Source organism: Balaenoptera borealis (assembly GCF_965194805.1).
Source record: "Balaenoptera borealis genome assembly, chromosome: 16".
Taxonomy (NCBI): domain Eukaryota; kingdom Metazoa; phylum Chordata; class Mammalia; order Artiodactyla; family Balaenopteridae; genus Balaenoptera; species Balaenoptera borealis.
In genome coordinates, this window is record NC_138872.1 from 24207048 (window position 1) to 24234618 (window position 27571).

The window sequence follows — 27571 nt, forward strand, 5'->3', positions numbered from 1 at the left end:
GATTTGTGTGGGGAAGATTGAGAATGTGAATTAATAACACATTAGAAATTTGGATCAAGAAATCCTTTGAAATTAGAGTTCCAGTCTCATTTGGTGGGAAAATTTTCGCTTTCCAAAAATTTGCTTTTTATCAGCTTTTTAGGAGCCCAACTATTGTGAAAAATATGGCAGCCTCATATATCATCAGTGAAGCTGGTATAAAAAGTGAGTGTTAAATTTGAGGTTACAAAAATCACATCAATAATTTAGAGTGTTCTGACTTAAAAAAAACATTATTTGGGATTTAAACTTATAAATTAGCTGTGGAAATAAAGTTCATTATATCGCCTCATCTGGTCTTGTTTTATTTCATTAACTGGTTCTTAAAAACCTTTGTGAGCTGAGTTGCAGCTGAAGAGGTTGGAGACCATTTTTCCTTGGGCCCTTGCCTCACTCCTGAGTGTTGGTAAGAGTAGAGAACTAAGACTTGACACAGCTGTAAAAACAGACAGCGCCTTTGGCCTCAGCACTTTCTCCTGGTGCAGGCAGATTTCAGATGTAAATTTCACTTTCTACCTCTCCTACTAATGAAGTCAGTTTTCTTTTGCTGGGTTTGCAGCCAGGTGTGTCCAGTCTTGTTGCTAACTGGAGCGCTTTACTTAATTTTTCCATTTGTGACATTTCAACCAAACTTAAAAAACAAACATAAAAATTAGCTCAAGGCAGTGGCTCAAAGTGTTAATGGTAACCTTAGGCTGGCTAAACGACTTCCTTTCAGTTCTGCCCTGCCAGACATCTCCACCTTGTGGCTTACAATAAGCAGGTTTAAGCTTTCCAAACTGTGGAGACAAGGTAGGAGTGGGTGGGGATGGGCTTTAGTTAAGAAATGGCAAGTTTATCTCTGTCAGTGGTCCCTGGCGTGACAGTTGGCTTCAGCAGGATGTCAGGTGATTTCTTGCTCGCTGCTTTTCTGAACAAGGGTGAACCTCCTGTCAGCTCATGGTCTCCTGCTCTCTCTGTAGCAGAGCTGCTTGATGGAATGGTGCAGAGGGCCTGGAAGGAGGTGGAGGAGCTGTGGGCTGAATTGGACTTCTTTGTAAAATTCTACTTCGCTTTTCAGAACGAGCGTTTTGCTTTGTAAAGTCCTCTGATCGTACTCCAGACTACCTTTCCAAACTAATTTCCGCAACTCTTCTTGAACCTTAAATATGAGAAACCTCTACACATGTGTCTGGTACATAGGAAGCACTCGGTGAACATCACATTCCATCTTTGCCTCACATACTTTTCACTGCAGCCAAGCTGAATGTCTTGCGTCTTTTCTCATGTGGTACATATACCTAGATTGCCCTAACATGCCAGCCCCAATTCCTTCATGTCCCTCCACTTCAAATTGGAAGCCAATCCCGGTTTCCCCTAGCTGTAAGTACCTTAATAATTTATCTTTACCCTTCTTCTGGCTTTTACTGTTTCTATTTTGCATCAGTGTCATTCATGTATTGACTGCCTTCTGGGTGAATTCCAGGGGGGCGGGATCACATGCATCCCTCTTTGTATTCTCCAAAGTGCCAATCATTGCTCCTTGGCTGAATGTGTGCCCGGTAAATATCTGATGAAAGGAGATGGTTCTGGAAGCCCACTATAAGTGTTGGAAAAAGTAGGGTGAGGAGGTATCCTTTTTATTCTGAGGATATTTGTTTGCTCATTAGTCTTAAATATTGGAAGAAAAAGAAATGAGAAATTGTCTCCACTCTCAATTTTTCTTTTTCTTTGTCCATGATTTCTCATCTTCTAGTGGAATTATTTGATTAAAAAGAAACAATTTGTAAATAAGGTACTTTATGTTTCTAAACCAGAAAAGCTTTAAATCTATAAAAGGTAGTAGAAATAATAATTACATGTACTTTAGTTTTTCTGGAAATTTCCTTCCAGACCTCTGTAATTCCATTCCCATCTCTTCCTTCCCCCCACAAAAATCTTCAATCAAACTCCTTTGTTTTACCATGAGGTAAAAATTTTGCTATACTTTGCATCTCTAGGTCAGAATTAAAACTCACTGCCAAAGGTATTGTTTTAAAAGGCAAGGACCACTTTAGGGGTATAGTTTTTGTGGCCAGTAATATGAATGGTGGAGTGTAAATACAGAGCAATCCCATGGGCTCAAAGCTTGTAAGAATACATGTTTGTTTTTCAATATCAATCATTCTTTTGAACATTTTTTAAATGTCCTAAGCTGTTGCAGTGGATACTTATTTATTAGGGGAGAGAAGACTAAATTCTTAGAAGGCAGAGCAATTCCATTTTGGAATTGGCCCATGAATTTGAGCCAGCTGAAGATGTACCTCTAATAGATGCGTTCCTTTCTCTACACAAGTTTCTTATCCTCAGGCCTTAAGAGGCAGCAAGAGTGCATGGAGTGTACGCTTTAGGTGGTTTTCTGACTGACTGGATGCCTGGGTGCGTACAACCAGAATGCCAGTCTGATGGCTCAGGTCATGTGACCTTCTGAGTGGCCTACTGGATTCACTCCACTTCAGGCAGTGTCCCTAAAAGAGAAGTTATAAACGTTTCTGTATTTGAAATTAAAGAAAGCGTGAGACTGCTGTCTATGCACATGGTCATTTATCTCTCTCATGGCCATTTTTACGTTCAGTTATAGATTGTGAGTTTCCTGAGGTCTAACTCTTACTTGTTTCTCTTTGTATTCCTGCGGTGCCTCAGTGGAACTTTGTGTTTAGTAGGCATTCAGTAAATGTTTCTTGACTGAATAAATAAGTGAATTTCATCCACTTTTTTTTTTTTTTTTTTAAAGTCCATTTGGTGGTCAACCATATACTACCCGATCTGGCCCCAGCCATCTCTCCGACCTCATCGTCTACCTTTCTGCCCTTTGTTTCACTCCACTCTAGTGACCCTGGCTTCTTTTTTTTTTTAAATTTAATTTAATTTAATTTATTTATTTATGGCTGTGTTGGGTCTTCGTTTCTATGCGAGGGCTCTCTCCAATTGCGGCAAGTGGGGGCCACTCTTCATCGCGGTGCATGGGCCTCTCACTATCGCGGCCTCTCTTGTTGCGGAGCACAGGCTCCAGACGTGCAGGCTCAGTAATTGTGGCTCACGGGCCTAGCCGCTCCGCGGCATGTGGGATCTTCCCAGACCAGGGCTCGAACCCGTGTCCCCTGCATTGGCAGGCAGATTCTCAACCACTGCGCCACCAGGGAAGCCCCATCCGCTTTTTTATCTTCAGTTTACCTCCTGGAATTTCTGTAGGAGAAACAGTGACCTAATTCAATTTTACAAAGCCCTGGCTGACTCAGTGCATGACACAGTCCTGCCTTCCCCTAATACCTTCTTAAGTACTCCTCATGCTAAGTACTCCCAGTTCAGCTCATCACTGCAGAACTGTTTACCTCTCCAATGCATCACATTTCTTTTGCCTCCAATCTCTCTGGGTGCCCTGTTCCATTTGGTATCTTTTGTACCATAGTTAGAATACTGCTTAGAGCTGTGTGCATCGGGCACAGCTAAAGCCATTTTCCACACCTCTCTTTCAGGGGTCACTACTGCTACTCCTAAATAAATCTCACTCAGGAGATGGGATAAAGAGCTCCACGAACCTGTTCTTCCTGTGTTTCCTGTCTCACTGCTAAGGTCATCACCACCAGTCCAGCCTCCCAAGCTAGAATTCTTAGAATGTCCTCAGCTCTTTCCTCATCCTCTGCATCCAGTTGTCTTGTGACTTTTCTGCCCAAAATATCTCTGGATTTTATCCTCTCCTCTGTTCCATTGCTTCATGTCAGTTCCTCATCATCTGTCGTTTATTGGACATGGCTTCCTAACTAGTTCCTGGACTTTCCCCCTCTAGTGAACCTGCCACCATGTAAGCTGCCAGAGGTATTCTCTCTAAATCCCACATCTGATCATATCCCTCCTCTGTCTAGAAATCTCTGAGGGACAAAATTCAGACTTCTTAGCAATGGCATAAAGAACCCTTCGTAGTTATATCGGAGAACCTTCTTGGTTGTAATACAACAACCTTTTGTTGTATTACTCTTAACACCTTAAAAAAAAAAATAAGTTTGAAGCTTTACAAAGTGAAAAATTGGGGGAGAGGCCTTCACATTCTGGCCCCAGCCCACCTTTCTAGTCTAATTTCCAGCAAGCTTCTCTTACATGCAAATGTTCATGCTTGAGCATGTGCACACACACACTCAAACACATGTTCCATTCATGCCTCATTTTCACTGGTGCTATAATATTCCATGTTCCTTTATGCTTCTGGGCCTTCGTTCATGCAGTTCCCTCTGTCTGAAGTGGTCTTAATCCTGTCTCCTCTGCTCATGGCACTATAAGACACAGCTGGATAGTACCTCTTCCAAGGAACTTTTCCCAGCACCCCCCAGTAATATTAGTATATTTGGCCACTCCCTTGTCTGTATTCCTCCAGCACTTTGCACAGACTTCTGAGATAGGACTTATCATGCTGTACTGTAATTACGGATTTGTGGAGGTCACGCCCATTAGATGGGATAAGGATCCTAGGATCCCTAGTGCCTAACACAGAGTGCCTAACGTAGTCACCCCTCAGATACTTGTTGGGTGTATGTATGTGCTTCTATTATTAATGTCTGGCCAGCACTATCTCCCAAATACTGACTTAATGATCTCTTATGGCACCTGGATTCAATTTCTCTGACCCATCCCCCCACCCCCCCAAAAAAGTTTCGTTTTTCTCTCTCTGACCTGCCTCATGGATTCCCTGGCTCTCTCATCACTTATACTTTTAATCCACTTTATAGGATAGATGAACCTTAGAACATTAGACTGGGAGCCTCAGAGATTCTCTGGGTCTGAAGGTGCTCAGGTGTGTGTATTTTGAAAAACTTCCCCAGAAGGTTTCTTTTTTTTTTTTTTTTAATTCTCAATTTTACTTTTTTATGTCGTTTTGATTTTTTTTTTAAGTTTTAAATTATTTATTTATTTATTTATTTTTGGCTGTGTTGGGTCTTTGTTTCTGTGCGAGCGCTTCCTCTAATTGCGGCAAGTGGGGGCCACTCTTCATCGCGGTGCGCGGGCCTCTCACTATTGCGGCCTTTCTTGTTGTGGAGCACAGGCTCCAGACACGCAGGCTCAGTAGTTGTGGCTCACGGGCCCAGTTGCTCCGCGGCATGTGGGATCTTCCCGGACCAGGGCCCGAACCCGTGTCCCCCTGCACCGGCAGGCAGACTCTCAGCCACTGCGCCACCAAGGAAGCCCCCCGCCAGAAGATGTCTGATGCCCATTTCAGGTTAAGGACTATAGATTTGTTCCCACCCTCTCACTTCTGTGGTGAGGAAATGGAGTCCCAGAGGAGTTAATTGATTTGCCCAAGGTCATGCAGCTAGAAAACAGCAAAATGAGGACCAAAAACTAGGGTATGCTGATTCCCAGTCCAGTGTCTGCTTTACTGTACGATGATACCTCTGGGGGTGAGGGGGAAGTGGAAATCAACTTCATGGCAGGTTCCTTCTCCCCTGTCTTGTTACCAAAGACTTCCAAAGACCAAGAGGACAGCTTTTCTTGAATCTAGAGGTGTTCCATTTCTTCAGTGCAGTCCCAAGCCTGAGGCCCCTTTATTCAGAATTTCTAACCCAATACAGCAGAAGTTTCCTACTCAACAGGACGGATGGAGATTAAGGGGAAGAAAAAAAGACAGATGAGAATGCTAACAATGTTCTGAATTTGTTTCTTTTTCCAGCATTTAGAGTCTGAATATCTCCACATCGTCTGAATTCGCCTTAGTTGATTTTACAATTATTTTTCAGAGTCTCCTCAGTTATGTTTTTTTTAGGAGTAGAGGAACACCGAGACTGAACACCGTGCTTGGAGAGGCTGGGCTGGGAGACTAACAAAGGCGGTATTATACTGTGCAAAGCCAATAAATGTATTCAGGAGACACCTAGATGTGTTTCTAGAGGAGGGCATTAGGGGGACGGGTCTGGTGAAAAGGCAGAAGGGTGGGATTAAGATAAATTAAAATGGGGCCAGCACATTGGATAAGGGGACAGCCTCTTCCTGTTCCCACCATGGCTTAAGATTTTTCATTCTGCTTCGTTCAAAAGTTAAAAGCAGTCTTTACCATATAACCTCACACCCTCCTGTCCCCCATGGGGAAAAGAACTTAGTTTAAAGGCTATTTCAGCCTGATAGAGCTGTGTTTATTACTGGATTGCTACATCTGGATGTTCCTGGAGAACCTCAGACTTAAAACTGGAAAAGAACCTTGAAATAATCTAATCCAGAGATTCTCAAAGTGGTCCCCACACCAGCAGCTTCAACATCACTTAGGAACTTGCTGAAACTCTGGCGGTGAGGCCCAGCAATCTGTATTTTAACAAACCCTCCAGTTTGAGGGCCACTGCTCTAGTCTGATCCTGTCATTTAAATGATGGAGAAACTGGCTCTGGGAGAGCTGAGTAAGCTTACGTTAGAAACCAACCGAAGAACAGAACTCGGGTTTCCTGATGGCCAGTTCTTACTGCTCTCCCTGCTAAGAGGACATGTGAAAGTTGAGGATTTCAGCATAATACAGAAACAGAGTTCAGCAATAGTAATAGCTAACAATTATTGAGCACTTTCTCTTTGCTGTGCACTTTATAAGCACCATTTCAGTTTTATGTTTTACAACAATCTTACCTGTGAAATCCTATCCTCATTTTACAGATGGAGAAACTAAGGATCAGAAAAGTTAGTATATTAGTTTCCTATAGCTGCTGTAACAACTTACAAACTTGGTGGCGTAAAACAATAGAACTTTATTCTCATACTTCTGGAGGCTAGAAATCATTTTCACTAGGCTGAAATCGAGATGTTAACAGGGCCATGCTCTAGGGAAGAATCTGTTCTTTGCCCCTTTCTAGCTTTAGGTGGCTGCTGGCATTCCTTGGCTTGTGGCCACATCACTCCAATCTCTGCCTCTGTGGGCACGTTGCATTCTCCTCTTCTATCTGGGTCTAAGCACCCTCTTCCTCCCTCTTATAAGGGTGCATGTGATTACAATTAGGGCCCACCTGGAAATCCAGGATAATCTTCCCATCTGAAGATCCTTAATCTAATCACAGCTGTAAAGTCCTTTTTTTGCTACATAAAGTAACATTCACAGGTTCCAGGAATTAGGATGTAGATATCTTTTGGGAGACCATTATTTAGCCTACCCATTAGGTAACTGAACCAGACTTACACAGTAAATATGAGAGCCTGGATTGGAACCCAAACTTGCCAGACTCTGGAGCCCATGCTCTTAATCACTACTCTGTACTGCCTGGAAAGGTCGTTGCTAAAAACTGTGGTTCTAGCATTAGCATTAAGGTTTTAAAAGTGTTTACTTCTTCCCCAAACTTGCATTATATTAACTGTCATATAACTCAGAATCTGTGAGTCCTTAAGCATCTCTGGTCCTGACTCCTTCAGTTAAATTACTAGAAGGCAGAGATTGTATTTCTTTTCCATTAAAAAAAAAAATGGAGATATAATTCATATACCATAAAATTCAGCATTTTGAATGTGCTTTTTTAGTAAATTCACAATGTTATGCAACCATCTCCACTATCTAATTCCAGGACATTTTCATCACCTCAGAAAGAAAGCCCGTGGCCGTTAGCAGTCATTCCCCATTCCCCTTTCCCCCAGCCCTTGGTAACCACTACTCTACTTTCTGTCTCTATGGATTTACCTATTCTGGGCATTCCATATAAATGGAATCATATAATATGTGGTCTTTTGTGTCTGGTTTCTTTTACTTAGCATAATGTTTTCAAGGTTCATCCATGTTGTAGCATGTTTCAGTACTTCATTACTTTTTATGGATAATCTATTATATGGATATACCCCATTTTATTATCCATTCATCAGTTGATTGACGTTTGGGCTGTTTCCATTTTTGGCTTTTTTGAATAATGCTGCTGTGAACACTCATGTACAAGTTTTTATCTGAACATATGTTTTCAGTTCTCTTGGGTATATACCTAAGAGTGGAATTGCTGGGTCATATGGTATGCTATGTTTAGCTTTTTGAGCAACTCAGATATTGTATTTTATATCAAGTTATTTGAATTCCTAGTGTGACATCCATTGTTCATTTGTTTATAATGAAATAACATTCTCATAATTTGTAGTCTTAATCATATTTCTCATCTTATTGCCAAAAAAATATTTATACCTGCAATTTTTGACAGTAAAGAGAAAGGATGGTGTGGTATAATGGAAGGAGTTCTGGCCAGCCCGGCCGCTCTCTGGGTGAGCTTGAATAAGTCAAATCACCTCACCTCTCTGGGGAGGGGAGCTTGATGATTTCTAAATTCTCTTCCAGACTTAACATTTGCAACTCTGTGAAAGTCTGAAAAGCTAGCCTTGTGTTAAATCCCAGAGCTTGTGTTCTATTTTTTTAGCAGTTCATCATCCTCTGTCTGATTTCTGTTCCCAGACACAAACAAGGCTTTACCCATCTATCCAACCATTTTATTGTGGTCTGCTAGCTTCCAGGTACTCTGCTAGGCACTGGAGATACAAAGATGGCAAAGATATTGTCCCTGACTCCCCAGTCTGGTAGGAGAAGACAAACATATAGACAGGTAATTATAATATTAAGAGATTATGATATTTAAAAATTGCTCTGCCCAGAGGAGAAAAGCTTGGGGTAGATGACATTTGGTTTGTATCTTTTCGGATGAGTGTTTGCTAGACAGGAACATTCTGGGCAGAGGAATGGCGTGGGTAAAGGCAGTGTTCTGTGAGAGGACAAGAGCATGTTTGCCTTTGTTTGGTGGCTTTTTTCCTCTTTCTCCTGCAGTGGTGAAAACAGACTGTCCAGACTAGCTCCATTTTGAGATCCTTCTGTGTGTCCAGTATTCACAGACTCATTGACTCAAAGGTCTGCAAAATAACACATTTTGTCAAAGTCCTGGCCACCTATAGGTCTTCTTCCCTGTTTTTTAAGGGCACTTCAGACTCAGTTTCTGAGTCAGGAGATTCACCGAATGGCTAAGGAACCTTGATCAAGATTTGGGTTTTCTCCATAGTAGCAGCTTAGTTTGGGCTCTTGAAAATGCCCTCTTGTCCCCCCTAAGGGTTTTAGTTACATAAAAATACTAGGAACGTGAAATTTTACAATATGATCAGCACAGCACAAACTAAATTTCTAACCTTTGACTAGAAACATATATGGAAGGCTTTGTGTTTTAAACTGCCCCCTTCCCAGCCTCCTAGGCTTCATGAGAGGTCATTGTACAGCTCTTTCCATGGTCCCTGTTCTCTTCCTTTTTACTGGAGGGCAAAACTAGGGCAGAGAAATAATTTTTATTCACTTCTGAAAGGTTACAGTAATAAAGAAACTCTTGTTAACATCAGAGAACGTTGCAGCCAAAAGTTTTCACAGTCTGGCATTGTTTATTTTACATGTAATTTGGAACCTTCTGCACTCTTAAAATATTGGCACAAAAATGTTTTAACTGTTGAAGTGCTTCATTGCCTGCAGTGGTAGTGTGGTGTGAGAGAGGCAGCAGGGCTCTGGAGAGCGGCTTGCCCTGTTCCTTGGAAAGAGAAATGGGGTAAGCGTATGTGTATGCGTGCAGATACACATTCGCTTGTGTATATATGAGTGTCTCTGCACTGAGAATTAAGAACTTTCTCTGCCCTGATGAACTTCTATGCTTCCCTTGATTTAACAATGAGAATGGTGTAACAGTCCTGCTTTCCTATTGCCATGGCTGCCAGAAAGTATAGAGCTTCCCTTATTTGGGTATTTTGGTATAATTATTCATTATCCCCTTTCTCTCACACACACTATTACTTAACACTTTTCTTTTACTTTTATCCATCAAAGGATTTTTGTTGTTGTCTTGTTAGGTCGAAATTAAGATTTGAAAACAATTGCAGAAGGATCACACGTGTTAAATGGGAAGACTGCCAGGCTGGCGACTGGGCTTCCTTAGTTCCAGGCCCAACTTTCCTTCCAGAGTTTGGAGGACCTTCTCCTTCCACCATCTCTTTCTTGTCCGGGAGCCTTAATATAGAGCTATATATTAACCTGACCCTTGCTAAGACCCAGGGATTCCCCAGGGCTGACTATGCACTCTAACCTGTCTGGTCTGGGGACAGTAGCCTGTTGCCCCATAAGCTCTTCTTCCTCAAATCTGGCACTTTGTTCCTTAGCCTCCAAAATGGAGCCTTAGCAAACGAGGCAGAGGTTACCCCCACCAGGTGAGCTCTGCAGAGCTATCTCCAGGTCAGGCCCTTCTCTAGGGGCCTCCAGCAGGGGGCTCCTTCCCTGGCAGGAGTTCCACTCCAGCTCTGAGAAAAGGATGCTCTGCTGGTATGTATAGCATGACCACCATGCCCTGCTCCCACAGGCTGTAGACTTTCTGTCACAGCCAGCCAGGGGATCCCACACCCTCTGGCCTGGATCCACTTTTCAGTGCCCACCAACAGAAGATGAAGTGCTCAGGACCTTGCAGTCTTTCTTTGCTCAGAGAGATCTCTGTTCCCTTTTGGAAGACCCTTGCCTTTGGCTTCTTGATCCACAAGAGCAGTCCCTGTGGTGGAGGATCCAGATGAGTACATGCATATGCAGTTTAGGGCTGAGGAGACAGGCCTTTCCCCAACAACCTAGTGAGGGCCCATGTGTCCTGCTCTTCACCTCTAAGGTATGGGTACTTTGTGCTAGACTTTCCAAAGACCGTTTTCCCAAGCAGTTACCTCCCATCACACGGGCTTTGGAGCCAGACAGACCTGGGTGCTAATCCCTGCTTTGCCATAGTGCGGCCTTGAGACCCTGGGCAAGTCTCTTTACCTCGCCTTTCTTTCTCTATAAGCCACACATAGTCTGACTTAAACAATATGATGGTAGTGAAGACTTAGCACAGTACTTGGCACATTTTAGTGCCACTTGGTAAAATAAGGCACTGTATTTGGACCTTTTCTACAGCACCTAGCATAGGCTGCCTTATTTCAAAAAGATTTGTGTATGACATCTGTCATGCCCCACTGGATTCTGACTCACTGGAGGATGGAGATCATATCTTTCGTCTTTGTATCGCCCGTTTGCCTGGCATGGGTCATGTGCATGGGAGGCCCTCAGTCGATGTTAGCTGAGCCTGTTAGGATGACTTGGACAGATAGGGCAGGCATGAATGTTTTAGTTTCTCCATCTGAACCTGGGGAAATAGTAACCCCTTATTTTGGAGCCTTTGAGGACAATTTAAAACGATATGTGTGAAGTGTTTGGAGTCCTTTGAAAGGAAGGTACTGGGGAAATTAATGGTGTTTTTGCTGTTCTTAGGAAAGCCTTTGTGGTTCCCAGTGAATAAATTACTTGTAGTGAGTTTTCTAACACCTCCTACTCTGCTCTGTTCACTGAGGCTTTAAAAAAAAAAACAAAACAAAAAACTGCTGTAATGCTTCTTTGCTCTGACTTATAAAGAGATATAATTTTGGTTTTGGACTTTTGACCCCTTTCTGCTCCCAGGAGAGAAATTTCTATCAGAATAATAAAAGGTGTAAACTGTGTGTGTTGCCCCTTTTCTGGGCCTTGGGTAGTTCAGCTGCTGGGGTTAAGAATCAATGGGCTTGTGGTTTGTACCTGGTTATGGGGCAAGTAGGAGATGATTCCCATTAAGCACTCCATGGCATTCTAAGTGTCTCCCGCACTACTTCTTTTCATCCCTGTCCTATGCCCTTTTGCCAAAATTCTTCAAATTTCACATGAACTCTACTTTCTTTGATATTTTGAGCACACTTATTTATGGCTATACCTCTTCTCTTTCAAAGACAGAAGATGTTTATCATCTGCTGTGCTTTAGGTCCCCAGCTGAGTTGCCTGGCAAAGAGGATCCTTCCTCTAGAGGAAACAAGATGGGGAAGTTGAAAAACCACTCACTAGTCTTAGAGCTGGAAGAGCAGGGAATTAAAACTTGGTCGTACCGTTAATCAGCGGGTTCAGATGAAGAACCTGGACCAGGTTATTTCTAAGGGCCCCTTCCAGCTCAGACAAAAATCTGTGAGATAAGAATTTTCCAACCCTGGGGAGAATTTACAAGTGAACAGTAGTTTGCACACTTCCCACTTGTTCTCCAAGCCTCTCTTGCCCGGTAGCCCTGGATGACTGGCCCTGTCCCTAATATCCTCAGCTCAAAGGCCCATGAGAGACTAGAGTGGTTTGGGGACAGATGTGGAGTTCAAACATGCTAGAGTTGTCTGGTTTGAAGCAGTGGGTAGATGTGGATGTCAGAAGAATCCCACTTGGTGACGACCCCCAGGGACTGTGTAAAGGAAGTCCAGACTGCTCTGGCTGGTGGCGGGAAGCCCCAGTCAGGGCTAGCCCTAGCTGATCAGATTTGCAAAGCAGTCAGTGTTTATATTTTGTGCTGCTTCAGTGACTGGCAATCTCCTAGAAGCTTGACAGCCACAAGGATAATCCTAATTCAACCTTTTCCAATTGAGGACACTAAATCCTGGCAAGGAAAGTGGCTTGTTCAGTGTCACATATTAGTAGCAGGGCAGAGATTAAAACTCACTGCTGGTTCATTTTGTTGCTCTTTTCATTACATCATCCTGCCACCTTTGCCATTCCCTAGAGCTACCATATACACCTTCCATTTTGTCTTCCTGTCTTACAGACCTCTTTTGGTCCTTTTAAGGTCAGTGTTCCTGTCTCTAGTGCAGTGCTTCGTACATAATAGGCCTTTATCAGATGTTAGTGAATGAGTGAGTGAACTCACAGAGTCTTTTCCTAACTCATTAGAATCAGCTCCCTATTGCTACCTTTCCTGATAAACTGACGCGAAATTGTTGATGGATGCTAATAGGGTAGTGTTTTAATGGTCCCTGATAACATTTGCATTTGAATGGGGGGCTTCTTGTAACTAGTGTCTTTGGAAGGAGGAGTGATTGCAGTAGCACTGGGGAGCTCTTGGGGTCAGAGAGGATCGATGATGCTCCCGACTCCATGTCCTACCACAGAGTAGGCAGCTGTCTGCTCTTTTCTCCTGTGGGTTTAACCTGGCACTGGGCACTACCAGAGGGTGATGGTTCTCCTAAGATCGGGATACCTATGTGAAAAAAAGTTCTGGAAGCCAAGATGTCAGACCCAGGATACATTAGAGCTATACATTGATTGCAGCTGCCCTGGATGTGCTGTGAGTATTTCTGGATCCATTGGTGAGACAGCTGTAACACTCCTTTTCCCGATCGTTTCCCTAAATGCTGGCTGAATGATGCTGTGGGGTTGGTTAGAGCTGAAGGGGCCTAGCTGGAAAGCAAGCACTTCTTTTTCCATGTTGATTGCCATCTATTTAGCTGATCTTTTCTGAGTGTCAGCCATATGTGCTGTAAACGTGACATCTCTGATGCTCAAAGGAGCAGGAAGAACTACAAGGGGCCCTTCATTAAAACAACCACTATCAGGACTTCAGTTGTCTTACACTCAGAACAGGTCCTGACCTCTCACCTGAACTCACTGTAGGCTACTTCACTGGTCCCCCTGACTCTCGACTCTTCATCTCAGTTCCATCCTGCAAATCATTTAACAGCTTGGCTCATCTTCCTAAACACTACTCATGTCAAATACTCATCACACAGAAACCCACAACGGCTCCCTGGTGCCTGCTAGATGGGTGCCATACCCCTTAACCTGTCCTCAAGGCTCCTTGTGGTTCACCATCATTTTATTATCTTTTCTGCCTGCCCCACTTTTCTTCCAGTCTCTGCCTGTCCATAGTCTACTGTCTCCTCTTGAAATCTTCCCTAACTCATCCAGATTTACATTTGTGTGTTATTCTAGCAGTGTGATTATAAATTTCTCAAGTGCAAGAATCACGGGGCGTCCTTGAGTTAACCTCCTTAGGGCCCAGCACAGAGCAAGGCACATTGTAAGTACACAGGAAATGCTTCTTGATTTGATTTAAGAAGTAATTTTGTTGCATTGCAAGGGACTCCAAAGGGAATGAAGCCCTTGAAGTAAATGAAGTAAAGATAATCCTTTCAAAAATTGACACAGGTATTGAGACATCTGTGCTGGGTAAAGTGTATTCTGAATAATATTTGTTCTTGATTAATTTTCCTCAACTATTGCCTTGACCCTTTCTCATCTGGCATGGCAGTGCAGAGCAGAGTGGTACATATGGAGGCATGGGGCTTCCCATTTTCCCTTGCTGCAGTCCCCAGATGCCCTGTACCATCATGAAGTGTTCACTCAGTGCCTGCTATGTGCTGGGGACACAGATGGGACCATGTGGCCTTGTCCTTCAGGAATTTGTAGTAAAGTTTCCATCAAACATCCCTGGTTCTGTCCTTGAGTCGTTTCCCTACCTTCACGTCAGTGCTTGCCAACTGTTAGCAGCAGCAGGCTCCCACCCTATCCCCGCATCTGTACACTAGACACAGGCACTTCCAATCTTAGGGACCTTGAATGACAGGGTTAGGGTAATAACACTAAATTACTATCTAGCACCCTATATATTTTATTTTGCTTATTGTGACCCTTCCTCCCTCCCTAGAATGTAAGCTCTAGGAGTTCAGGAATTCTCTCTCGTTTATTGCTGTAGCCTCAACTCCCAGAGCAGTGCTTGGTGCATGGTTAGCACGCATATGCATTTGTTGAATGATGAAGGCATTACTGAATTCTTTTTTTCCTCGAGGTCCAGCAGCATTATTAATTTGTATGGCGCTGTTAAGGATTGTTTTCACTCATTTATTTATTCAAGGAACATTTTGGTCTCTCACCACGTGCTAATCCCTAAATGCTGCTGGTAGAGCGTATGCCATAGAGAAATGATCTTACAGGGTTTACAATCTAGTCTTTGCCAAGAAGAGAAATGAAGTTGAATCTTTCATAGATTAAGTTCCAAACTAAATAGATGAACAAGTAAGATAGAGTTCACCTGGTTTTTGTTTCATTTTGTTTTGTTTTAGCTGCAGACTTCCTGGAGAAGCTGGCCCAGAGCAGGGTTGAGAGTGGTGGCAGGATGGCACAGGGAACTAGGCAGCCCCCAGGTGCTGAAGGGAGGGACGGAGACTGCCAGGCCCCCGTCTCAGGTGAAGGAGTGGGTCAGGTTTCTCACCTCCCTTCCAAGGCAGTGTCACGGTGTTTGAGAGCACGTGGGCACTGAAGCCAGACTGTTTGGGCTCAGGTCCCACCCCAGCTGTGTGACCCTGGGCAAAGTCTTAATCTCTGTGCCTCAGTTTTCTGTCTGTAAAATAGGGATAGCTATGTTACCTACCTCACCTTACAGTTTTGTGGAGAATAAATGAGCTATCATGTGTGAGACTCTCTGAATAGTACCTGGGACTGAGATAGGTGTTTGCTGTATAAACTTTACTACTTATTGTTAAGCATTTTTATCTCATGTGATAATGTAAAAAGAAAAAAGAAAGGCAATTTTGCATAGTTTGAATGGAAAAACTGAGACTCAGAGATTTGTCTTCTAGAGTCACAAGGTGGGGAAATGGAGCTGCTTGGGCCCAGAATTTGCTTAGGTTTCCGAATATTTCTTAGGCTGGAGTGGGACTTGAATACAGATCACTAGAGAGAGCATCTCTTTAACAGATACAGCATTCCAGCAGCAGTTTTCTTTTTCCTTTATAAAATGCTTACCCTTTGGGCTTCCCTGGTGGTGCAGTGGTTAAGAATCCGCCTGCCAATACAAGGGACACGGGTTCGAGCCCTGATCCGGGAAGAACCCACATGCCACGGAGCAACTAAGCCTGTGCGCCACAACTACTGAGCCTGCACTCTAGAGCCCACAAGCCACAACTACTGAATCCCGTGTGCCTAGAGCCCGTGCTCTGCAACAAGAGAAGCCACCGCAATGAGAAGCCCGCGCACTGCAATGAAGAGTAGCCCCCACTCGCTGCAACTAGAGAAAAGCCTATGCGCAGCAGTGAAGACCCAACACAGCCAAAAATAAATAAATAAATTTATTTTTTAAAAAAATGCTTACCCTTTTAAGAACATTGTACAGAAAAAAGACGACAAAAAAGGATTACCCTATAGAGATGGGGTCACTCTCAGAGCTCATAAGGCCAAGTGTCCATTCCGTTTTCAGGGGGTATTCGGACGCTACTCCTTGCTTGCCTCACCCTTGGCTTCCTCATTACTTGAGCAGGAGTGATCATATCACTCCTACCCAGAATCCAGGCTCAGCCATTCCCAGGATGCTTCTACAAGATTCTATAAGCTATCAGCTGAATGGCAATTCTGTTTGAGTCATAAAAGAATGTTGGACCAGGAGTCAGAATGCCTTGTTTCTGTAAACATCTAGAGCATTTATGAGCTGAGTGATAATTAGGCGAGTCATCTGACCTTTCTGAGCCTTTGTTTCCTCATCTCTACAGCAGGGAACAGCTTCTTTGTCAGATTACCACAGGGTCAGTATTTTGGAAATTGTATGGTGCTGAACAGTAAGCAGTAAGGAAACAACAGTAAAAGACAAGCATTCTGTGATCCCTACAGAACAATGGAAATATCCACTTTATTGTTTGGGGCTATAGATTTTGGTCTGACCTCCTCTGCCCAGCTGGAGTCACCAGTTAACATGTGTGATTCAGTTAATTAGCGTTTCCCATCTCTTTTGCTCCCCATTCCTGCAGAGAAGGAGAATTCAGGTCTGTTTGATAAAAGGGCTCCCAATCTCAAGACCGGGAAGGGGCTAGATTTTGCATCGTCTGAGAAAATGTTGCTGCCCAGGTAACATGATGTCTGTCTTAAATTCACTGAGTGGGAAAGGACTCTGGCTGGGGCCTGTGAGCTCAGTGTTGCCTCTAGATCCTCTAGGTTGTTTAGATCCTCAGCACCCAGGACAAGTGACAGTGCCCAGGCTCTGTTCGCAAAGAACTCTCAAACTTGTTAATTATCCATTTTCAGCTGTTTGGTTATATGTCTGTGCATCTGAGATAGCCAGCATTGATGGGGAGCAAGCATCCTCTAGTTCTCCACTGTCCGCAGTCTGCCTAAATTTAATAGAAAATCTTTAAAAAAGCAAAGTTGTGCCTGCAGCTTTTCTGCACTTATAAATACAGTCATGAGGTCCAGGGTGCATTTGGGAGCCTGCAAGTGTCTCTGGAAACCTAGGTGTGTCAGCATCTTCTTGATGACAGAAATCAGACCTCATGGCTGCAGGTAGAATGCAGAGGACCCAGAGGAATGACAGCCACTGACACGTGGTGAACAAATTACTAGGAACGGGGCTCAGGCTCCTAGGCCCTGGTGTGCTATACTGCTGCTCTGCTGGAGACGCCCGCAGGCTCAAGCTAAATACACATCTTGCTCATATTACATCTTGTCCAAGTAAGATTTTCCATTACCACAACATAGGAGACATTGAGGGCACCGTGACTGCTAAAACCCTACAAGACTGGTTGTCTACGCTTAGCGCTGCCAGGGTCAGAAAGTCATCAGCTTATGATTGCGTATAACTGTTGCATTCTTTTTTTCAGCTGGCGTTCAGTGAAGTCTGATTAGGTGCGAGTCATGGCCTCACCTTCTGCTCCACATTCACTTCATAATCAAATCCTGTTGATCTTGCTGGACTTTTTCCTCTTTATTCCTTTTGCCACTTACATTAATTCAGTTTCTTACCAACTCTCATCTGAGCCATTGCAGCAGCCTCCTCTGGGATTCCTGCCTCCGATCCTTCCCCCAGCTTTATGGTTTGTACTTGCCGGGTTACTTTTCTTTTCTTTTTTTTCCCGTTTTATTTATTTATTTATTTACTTACTTACTTACTTACTTACTTACTTACTTACTTACTTACTGCGCTGGGTCTTCATTGCTGCGCTCGGGCTTTCTCTAGTTGTGGCAAGCAGGGACTACTCTTTGTTACGGTGCGCAGGCTTCGCATCGCAGTGGCTTCTCTTGTTGCGGAGCACGGGCCCTAGGCATGCGGGCTTCAGTAGTTGCAGCACACGGGCTCAGTAGTTGCAGTACGCGGGCTCAGTAGTTGCAGTGCTTGGGCTCTAGAGCACGAGGGCTTCAGTAGTTGCGGTGCATGGGCTCAGTAGTTGCGGCTCGCAGGCTCCAGAGCACAGGCTCAGTAGTTGTGGCGCACGGGCTTAGTTGCTCCGCAGCATGTGGGATCCTCCCGGACCAGGAATTGAACCTGTGTCCCCTGCATTGGCAGGCAGATTCTTAACCACTGGACCACCAGGGAAGTCCCGGGTTACTTTTCAAAAACAAATCTATCCAATAGCACAGGGAACTATATTCAATATCTTATAATAATATATAATGGAAAAGAATCTGAAAAAGAATATATATATTGTTAATTATCCATATATATATATTCAGTAATATATATATTACTGAATCACTTTTGCTGTACACCTGAAACTAACACAGCTTCGTAAATCAACTATACTTCAGTGAAATAACAGTAACAACAAATCTATCCGTGCAGCTTCCCTATGCTAAGAACTCTTCTTTGTCTTTCCTTCATGTGGCATTCAGGGCCATTTACAGTCAAACGTAAACTGCCTTTTCAGCTCTACCTTCTGCTTCGTCCCATCATGAGCTCTTTGTTACAGATTTTCCTCTGAGGATGCTGTAGTTGTTCCCCTCTCTGTGGCTTTACACATACTATTCTTTCTGTCTAAAAAGTACAAATCCCTGTCATCCTTTAATACCCAATATAATAAATGTTACCTCATCTCTGAAGCCTTTGAGCCCCCAGACTCACCACTGCCATTTTTTACATACAGTATGTTGTTACAATCATTTGTATGTCATTTCATATGAGATTACAAACTTCTTGAGAACAGGTTCTGTGTTTTATTCATCTTTTATGCCCAGCATGTACCACAGTGCCTAGAATATGGTAGGCACTCAATATATACTTATCAAATGCATGCAAGGCAATGTAGAATTCTGCACCCAGACAGCTTATGGTCTAGCAAGGAACGTAAATTACTTCATGACACTACTGCTCAAAATCGAGAAGTATCATGAGAGGCTTTAATATATACATACACATGGTTAAGTCGCAGACTGAAATACTTGTGTGGGAAGAACCATTTGTAATTGGAATTATCTTTCATTGTGGTGAAATATATATAACATAACATTTATCATTTTAGCCATTATAAGTATACAGTTCAGTGGCATTAGATACAGTCACAATGTTGTGTAACCGTCACCACGTCTATCATAGGATTGTTTTTTTTTTTTGGCCGCACCCCGTGGCATTTGGGATCTTAGTTCCCCAACCAGGGATCGAACCTGCACACCCTGCATTGGAAGTGTGGAGTTTTAACCACTGGACTGCCAGGGAAGTCCCACCACTGTCTATCTATCTCCCAAATTTCTTCATCATTCCCAGTAAAAACTTTATACCCATTAACTAACTCCCCCATTTCCACTCCCCCCAGACCCTGGTAACCTCTATTCTACTTTCTGTCTCTATGAATTTGCCTATCTTAGGTACCTACTACAGGAGGAATGGTACAATATTTGTCCTTCTGTGTCTGACTTATTTCATTAGGCATAATGTTTTCAAGGTTCATCCATGTTGTAGCATATATCAAAATTTCATTCCTTTTTATGGCTGAATAATATTCCATTGTATGTATATACCACATTTTGTTTATCCATTCATCTGTTGATAAACACTTTGTTTCCATCTTTTGGCTAGTGTAAATAATGCTGATAGGAACATTCAAATGTCTGTTCCAATCTCAGCTTTCAATTCTTTTGGATATATACTTAGGAGTAGAATTACTGGGTTATAGGGTAGTTCTATGTTTAACTTTTTGAGAAATCACCAAACTGTTTTCCCTAGCGGCTGTACCATTTTACATTCCCACCAGCAGTGTATGAAGGTTCCAGTTTTTCTACATCCTCATCAGTGCTTGTTATTTTTCTTTTTTCTTCTTTTTAAAATTGTAGCCATCCTAGTAGATGTGAATGGAATTATCCTTTGCTTATGCTTCAGATAATTGTCTTGCTAATTGGTTCTAATTTGCTTATTGGCCATTGGTGACCATTAATAAGTTAGACTGTTTTCACTTTCCAAATCTTGTATTTAACGACAGAAAAGCAAATCCTGATCAAAACTTTCATGCATTGGCACTTGTTTGCAGGGCATTAAGTCCTTTCTTAAACTTGGAAATATAAGCAGAAAAGCACTTCTTAGTTTCCTAATTATTCTTCCATAGTACTTGTTATAGAGCAGGCAGGGATCAAAGGTCTGTTAATGTTTGATCTGTTCACATCAGAGAGTTAGTTGGCTATTATCTTGTTAGAGTGACTAATGAGAGAGGAAAACTCAGTTGCCCACTTTGTGTTTTCTTACCCTGGCAATCATGAAGTTCCTTCTCTTTTCAGTCATAAAGTCTCCTTTTTACTTGAAACTGCTTGTGTATGTATTTTGGGTTCTTTGTTTGTTTGTTTTTTAATTTTTATTTTTTTTTGGCTGCACCGTGCGGCTTGTGGGATCTTAGTTCCCTGACCAGGGACTGAACCTAGGCCCTCCGCAGTGAGAGTGTGGAGTCCTAACCACTGGACCACCAGGGAATTCCCTTGTGTATGTATTTTGCCTCCAAATCTAGAACTCTATTAGATGGTAGTAGTGGAACTAGAAGTGGTCTTGAAACTTTTTTCAGTGGAAGAGATTGCTTTGAGAGAGGTGTGGAGTTTCAGAGGCCGTGTGAAAACAGACTAAAAGGACAGGAGTTGAACCTCTTCTGGCTAGAGCAGAGTTGTGTTTGAAAACCATGAAAACAGTAGCAGCATGTATACAGAGTTGCTCAACCCCTTCCCAAATCCTTGTATTCAGGGAGCTTTCTTAAAATTTGTAAAAAGTACGTGGGCATCAATAATACAAGAGGTAATTATGACAGGAAATATTATATCGATTCATTCTACAGACATGTGCTGAGCAGTGTGCCATCTTTGCCCTCAAGGAGCTCATGCTCTAATGCAGTGGGGGGGGAGGGGGCAACCTGTAAACAGATTATTAAAATAATACAGTGCATCTTCCTGGTGGAAATATTAAAAACCATGTGAAGGAAAAAGCAGTAAGCTTTGGGGAGCTTGAAAGACTTCACAGAAAATGGAGTGATTCCTTTTCTATAAAATGACAATAACACCCCCTTTTTAGGATTATTGTGAAAATTAAAGAGATAACACATATAAAGTTTTTAATATAGTTTCTGGCACATGGTAGGCATTCAACAAATGTTAATTGTTAGCTAATGTTATTATTATGGAGAGGTTTTATTGAGTTGATGAATGACAGTATATCCATTGATTGCAAGCAACAGAGTCTGCAGCTAATTTAAGCAAACAAAGGAGTTCATTGGGGGCTAACTAAAGCTCACAGAATGGAAAGGAGAGTTTAACAGCAGGCCTCAGGAAGGAAAGATACAAGGAAGCTCAGGGATCCTAGTATTAGTAATAGGAATTTAGTAATCTCTTTGGGATGATCCAATTTTAGCTGTCTTTTATCTTTGGATGTTTCTACTCAGAAACGAGTCTCATTAGATTAGCTTGGACTCTGGGCCCCTCTCTGTGATGAGGGGACATGGTTCTAGGATCAGCAGGCTACTAACTCACATGGAGTTGGAGAGGAGTAGGAAGGCTCTAAGGAAGGGATGCTGAGAGAGTGAGTGATTTTCACCTTAGACAGTATCAGAATACTTCCAAGATCTACTGATCCATTGAGGCTGATGATGTAAGCAACCAGGCCAACCCATGGAACGGCCTCTGGGTGTTTCTGTTGGCCATAGAATCGACTGTCCCGGCTTGTAACCAGTGCCAACCCAATGTGATCATTCCAATCTGACATTCTTCATTGAAATTCCTCTGGTTTCTTCATGTTTATTCTTAAGTACTGTAGCTAAAACAAAGACTCTTGACTATTACAATAATAGAGGAAGGAAAACTTTCTGAGCTTTGTATATTGCATTTCTTCTGATGTATTCAATTATGATTACCTTTTCACATTTCTCATTTATCAGCTCATGATCAGGGATTTGCTCTAGGTCTTAATTACGACCACGTAGTCAGACCCTTCCTTCATCCTGTTACTTATTTATTTATTTTGGCCTAGACCTGCTACTGTGCATCTGACCTTGTTGAATCTCATCTCAGTTTCTAGGATGATTTTTCAACACTTCAGGGTCATTTCCATTTTACTTTTGTTTTCCAGCGTACTGAAATTAGCAATTTTTGCTTATGTGATTCTCCATTTCTGATATGACTCATCAGAAGCAGAAAGGTGTGACAGTGTAGAGAAGACACTAGATTGAGGTGCCAGCTGTCTGAGATAAAAATTCCAACACTGCTAGCACACAAGCAGGGTGTGACTTTGGGGCAAGTTACTCAACATTTTTGAGCTTCTGTTTCCTTGTTTATAGAATTGGGACAACAGCGCATGAGACTTGTCCTGTGGGATGCAATCAAAAACTTCGGAAATCAGAGTAGATTAGAGCTATCTCCCTCTTAGCTGTATGTCTTGGCATGGAAGAAAATGAACTTGGCGTGATAGTTTGATCTTCCCAGGACCTTAATATACCTCATCAGCTTCTTTTCAAGGTGATTACGGGCTTACTGATATGTTTGAATGCCTTGTTAAGAGGGTAAATGACTGTAATTTCCAAGGACAGCCATCTCTTGCTTTGCTCTTTTCCAAGCCTGAGGAAAAGGCTCCTGTGCTTTGTAACCATTTAGAAATTAAGGTTGAGAAAGTTACAACCACGTACCTTGTTTTTCAGGACCTTATCAAGCTATGCAGATCTCGAATATTCAGATCCCAAGCAATAAAACTGGGACTTTCAAAACACATAAATAAATAAATAATAAGGAAAAGTATTTTTAAAGGCCTTTCAATGTAGCAAGCCTCTCTGGTGCATTAAAAGTTTGAAGTGATTTATTAAAATGAGATGTAAGGATTATCTCATGCCTTGTTTAGGTTGGCTTTTCATCACAGCTGGAACATGCTCTACTCATATGTTCACATCACTTTCTAAAAAAAGGAAAAGAAATTGTCCATCTTTTCATATTTTATTATTTTTCCTTTTCTTTCTTCTTGGTGTTAACACAGTTTTCTCTGGACCTACCAAATGCACACGCACGCACACAGAGAGTTTTATTTGTTGTATTTTGTGATCATTGCTGAAGGATCCTCAGTAGGTCTTTTAGTCATAATGCGAGTGAGTTACATGCACACATGTGTATTTGGTCTCTCCATGTGCCCTTCTCTCTTTCTATCTACTTTCACCCGTTTCTGTGTATTTCATATAATGTTGCACAGTGAGCTCATTTCTAACATTAAATTTAAATAGACTGGCTGATGTTCAGTGCACACTAGTAATTGCCATGCATGCAGTGACTGTAGCCCATGGTGCTGACGTTGCAAAGTGTTGCTGATGTCATTACTAACCCCTAGAAAGAGAACTAAAACCTGACCTGCCATCTTTTGTGCTGCGTTGTAGCCCTATGGTGAATTTGATATATTCCTTAGGCTTCAGTCAGCAACTCTAGGCACGCTTTATCATTCACTCATTGCAACAAATCCTTATTAGCCTGCTACTGTTAGCAGCTTTGCCTCAGTAGCCTTAAAGTTTATTCTTATCTTCATTCTCATCAGTTCTTGTGTTACCCATACCAACCTTCTTCCATTCTTCCCTCCTACACCATAATTATACTTTGTTCCCTCCAGTTTACTCAGGAGTGGGGCTTAGCTTATGCTAGAAATGTATGACGTATTAGTAATTGGCCACTGATCACCCATCTCGTAGCCCATCTCTAGCTACCATTGTGATCGGGAATATCTGCGTTGTGTTTACCCAAGACCATAGTAGCATTCGCCCAGCCTCTACAGGTAACCTGAGGTATAGGGCATATGAAAGGGCAGCCACATTATTTATGGTGTTTGTTCCAACATAGATAAGCAATGGAATTGAACTGCTCTGTATTCTAATCTTGACCCACTATTTCCTAGCTGTATAACCTTAACCTTCCCAAACACCAGTTCCTCTTCTCTAAAGTGGGGACAGTAATAGCACCTATTTCAGAGAGTCACTGGGAAGGATTAAGTGAGCTCATATGTATAAAGCTCTTAGCGTAGTTCTTGGCACATGGTAAACAGTGAATTATGGGAACTGTTTCTGAGACACTTTTGTAGACTGGGGAGAGAGGAGGCTTTTCAGAAGATATAATTTGTAAGTTATGTCTTAGAGGATAAGAAGGAGTTAGCATCCCAGTGGATAAAGAAGGGAGAAGGATTCCTGGCAGCAGTGTGCTTGAGAGCTATAAGAGAGCATGACATGTTTGTGGAAATTGCACATAGTTTACTCTGACTGAGGGTGAGATAAAAGTGGGGAGGTGGGAGGAGGTGAGGCAGGAAAGACGACCAAGAACGGATCATGAAAAACCTTACAGAGCTCACAGAGGAGTTTAAACTTGATCCTCCGTCAGGCCCTCCGTCCACATAATCTGGTTCCTCTGTTAAGCAGTCACGTAAATGTCTTTAAGAGCAGCAACAGGGAAAAGGGGAAAGAGGGCAGCGAATTGGCCTCAAATGAACTGGCATCTCTTTAAAGCAAATACTCCTCCTTGAGAATACTACATTAATTAAACATGTGCCTTGCAAGATTCATTATTGCTTTACTTGTGTTCCCCGTTGGTTGTCTCATTCATTAATCTGCTGATTAGTAACCCTGAACTCTTGTATGCCCCCCTCCCTGACCATTTTTGCATTCCCTTTTTAATATACTGTGCTGTTCCCCCTGGGATGTAAACTCCAGGACCTGTCCCTGGCCTGCTCATGTTTGTTTTCTTTGCCCCTTGTGCCTGCCTCTGCTATAACATCTGTAGTATGTGTTAAGTAATCCTTAAGGTAACATTTTTATTATGTAATAAAAAGTGCATGGCAAATATATTATAACTTGTGGACTTTGTTTAAAAATGAACGGATAATTTATTGAGTGTGCCACATGAGCCTTGCTCCCCTCCCCATTTCGGCCGAGACTTGCTGCTCGTTTAGCCTCGCCTCCTATTGAGTGCTCCCACCCTGTGACATGCTAGGAAAGCAGACCCATGGTTGGCTAGAAATGACATCATAGTTTATGTACTCAATAAAAATTTAATTAAGTCATTACAGGAATTGCAGTCATCATTTAACCCTCTGATTTCTTCTGTTTAGTTTATTATTAAACATTCAGTAATACCAGTCACCAAATCCTGATGGCTTATAAATATCTGCATGAATTTTAATAGCTTAAATAAATGGGAAAATATGAGTAACTGATATAAAAGGAAACTTTTCCTTGTGGTGGTGCTACATGTATGGGTTTTGTTTTGTTTTTAATAGAGTTTATTTATTTATTTATTTATGGCTGCATTGGGTCTTTGTTGCTGTGCATGGGCTTTCTCTAGTTGCGGCGAGTGGGGGCTACTCTTTGTTGCGGTGCGAGGGCTTCTCATTGCGATGGCTTCTCTTGTTGCGGAGCACAGGCTCTAGGCGCGCAGGCTTCAGTAGTTGTGGCTCGCGGGCTCTAGAGCGCAGGCTCAGAAGTTGTGGCGCACGGGCTTAGTTGCTCTGCGGCATGTGGGATCTTCCTGGACCAGGGCTCGAACCTGTGTGCCCTGCATTGGCAGGCGGACTCTTAACCACCGCGCCACCAGCGAAACCCCTTATGTATGGGTTTTTTTGTTGTTGTTGTTTTGATTTTTGGTTTTTTAAAAAAATTTATTTATTTATATTTTTGGCTGTGTTGGGTCTTCGTCTCTGTGCGAGGGCTTTCTCTAGTTGCGGCAAGCGGGGGCCACTCTTCATCGCGGTGCGCGGGCCTCTCACCGTCACGGCCTCTCTTGTTGCGGAGCACAGGCTCCAGACGCGCAGGCTCAGTAGTTGTGGCTCACGGGCCTAGTTGCTCCGCGGCATGTGGGATCTTCCCAGACCAGGGCTCGAACCCATGTCCCCTGCATTGGCAGGCAGATTCTCAACCACTGCGCCACCAGGGAAGCCCTATGTATGGGTTTTTAATAAAAAGCAAAGCATTATGGAAAGGATAAGAGCTTAATAAGAGAGCAACCCAGTGCTAACTGGGGAGAGTGTCTCATCCGGTTTGTCCATCTGTGTATTCATGGGCAGGGTGCTCCATATGGAATTATCTGGCAGTGAGGACACAGAACCTGCGCACCAGCAAACAGAAGCTTAAGTGAGGGAATAAGATCACAACAGAGGTTCACCAGAGGGAATATCCAGCTCCCCTTGGCTGCTGGGCTGGCTAGAAGGGCCCTTCAGGGCGAGTCCAGTAGTTCAGGAAGCTGCTCTTACTTACCCTCACCTGTTGCCTGCAGATCATGTGTCTGCACTGATGGAGCTTCCACCCTCTTCCAGGAAGGGCCCTTTTCATGATCTAATCCAGCCTGGGTGATGATATCTGAAAACCATGTCTAGCTGTGGCAGCTTGCCATCTCTCAGCTAGAGGTGAGGGGGAGAGGCAGCTTACAGGTCACTGAAGTTAGAATATAGGACCAGGAGGCAGAGGATCCTTGCTAATAAGGAATTCTACTCCTGCTCTCCATTCTTTCTGGGCAATAGCCAGCCAGAATGCAGGTGCATCCCAAGAGGAGAAAGTATGTTTGTATGTAAATGAGCCTTGTTGGAAAGCCGGAATTGAAATTTGCAGATTAATGTGTTGGTGATCTTTGGAAATGCCCTGCAGATGGTGAAATAGGGAAAGCATTCATCCAGAAACCAGGTTCTTGTGACCTGGAGAACAAGTCCCTTCCCCTTTTGGGTCTCAGTTTACCATTTCCTCAAAGGGATGAGCTAGGTGATCTCTGAGGGCCCTTCCAGCTCTAAAGCTTACTGGCTTGTATAAGCCAGCTCTGCTGAGCAGGTTCAGTGAATGCTTACCTCTGAGAGATGCTGCCTTTGTGCTTGACTTCTCTGACATTGTCCTTCTGTGGCTCTGGTTCTTCTTGCACAGTTAGGAGAACGACTAGTATGGGAGTAGGGAGAGCCCCAAGATGGGCATCAACAGATCTGGATTGTAGTCCCATCCTCTCATTACAGAAGGAATTAACTCTGGCTCTGGCTTGTTCCTTGACTCTTCTTTTACCTTAGCCCATTCTGAAAGATGGTGCAGTAAGAAGTTCGGCAGTTCTGAAATTTCAGAAACATGGAAGGTAGTCAGCAGTAAAAAAAGGAAACCAACAAAAGGATGTTGTTGGATAGAACACACTACGTGTGGTACTCAGGCCTTGTGAGGGTTCAGTCTTCAGCATGCCAGTCTTAAACCCTGCTCTGACCAGGCCCTGGCCTAGGTGTCAGGGGTGCTGAGATTCATCGGACAGAGTTTCTTATGACCTTTGAGCAGCTCACAAACTAGTGGGAGAGACAGGTACAAAAGCAACTCTAAACTGTGTTGTGTGCCCAGGAGAAGTGTAGACAGAAAGCTCTGGGAACACAGAGGATGGATGGCTGTTTTGGCCTAGGGTGAAGGTGGGGTGGGAAAGGTCACGGATTACACAAGCAGCTGCATCCAATCTCACATTTTCCAGTCTTGAGCTTCACAGTTCTCTTTCGCTTTTTGAAAATTGTCCATGACTATAAAG

At 43.0% G+C, this 27571-nt stretch overlaps 1 protein-coding gene and 1 long non-coding RNA gene across 4 annotated transcripts in view; one reads left to right on the top strand and one right to left on the bottom strand.

Moving 5' to 3' along the window:
- The window catches only part of UQCC1 (ubiquinol-cytochrome c reductase complex assembly factor 1), a 95074-nt gene that overhangs the window by 53354 nt on the left and 14149 nt on the right, over positions 1 to 27571 (top strand). The gene's annotated exons all lie outside the window — the stretch shown is intronic.
- LOC309613076 overlaps positions 1780 to 27571 on the bottom strand; it is a 31704-nt gene continuing 5912 nt past the window's right edge. For both annotated transcript variants that reach the window (XR_014235514.1, XR_014235515.1), the window contains exon 2: positions 1780 to 27119. This is a non-coding gene — a long non-coding RNA (uncharacterized lncRNA). The remainder of the gene's footprint in view (positions 27120 to 27571) is intronic.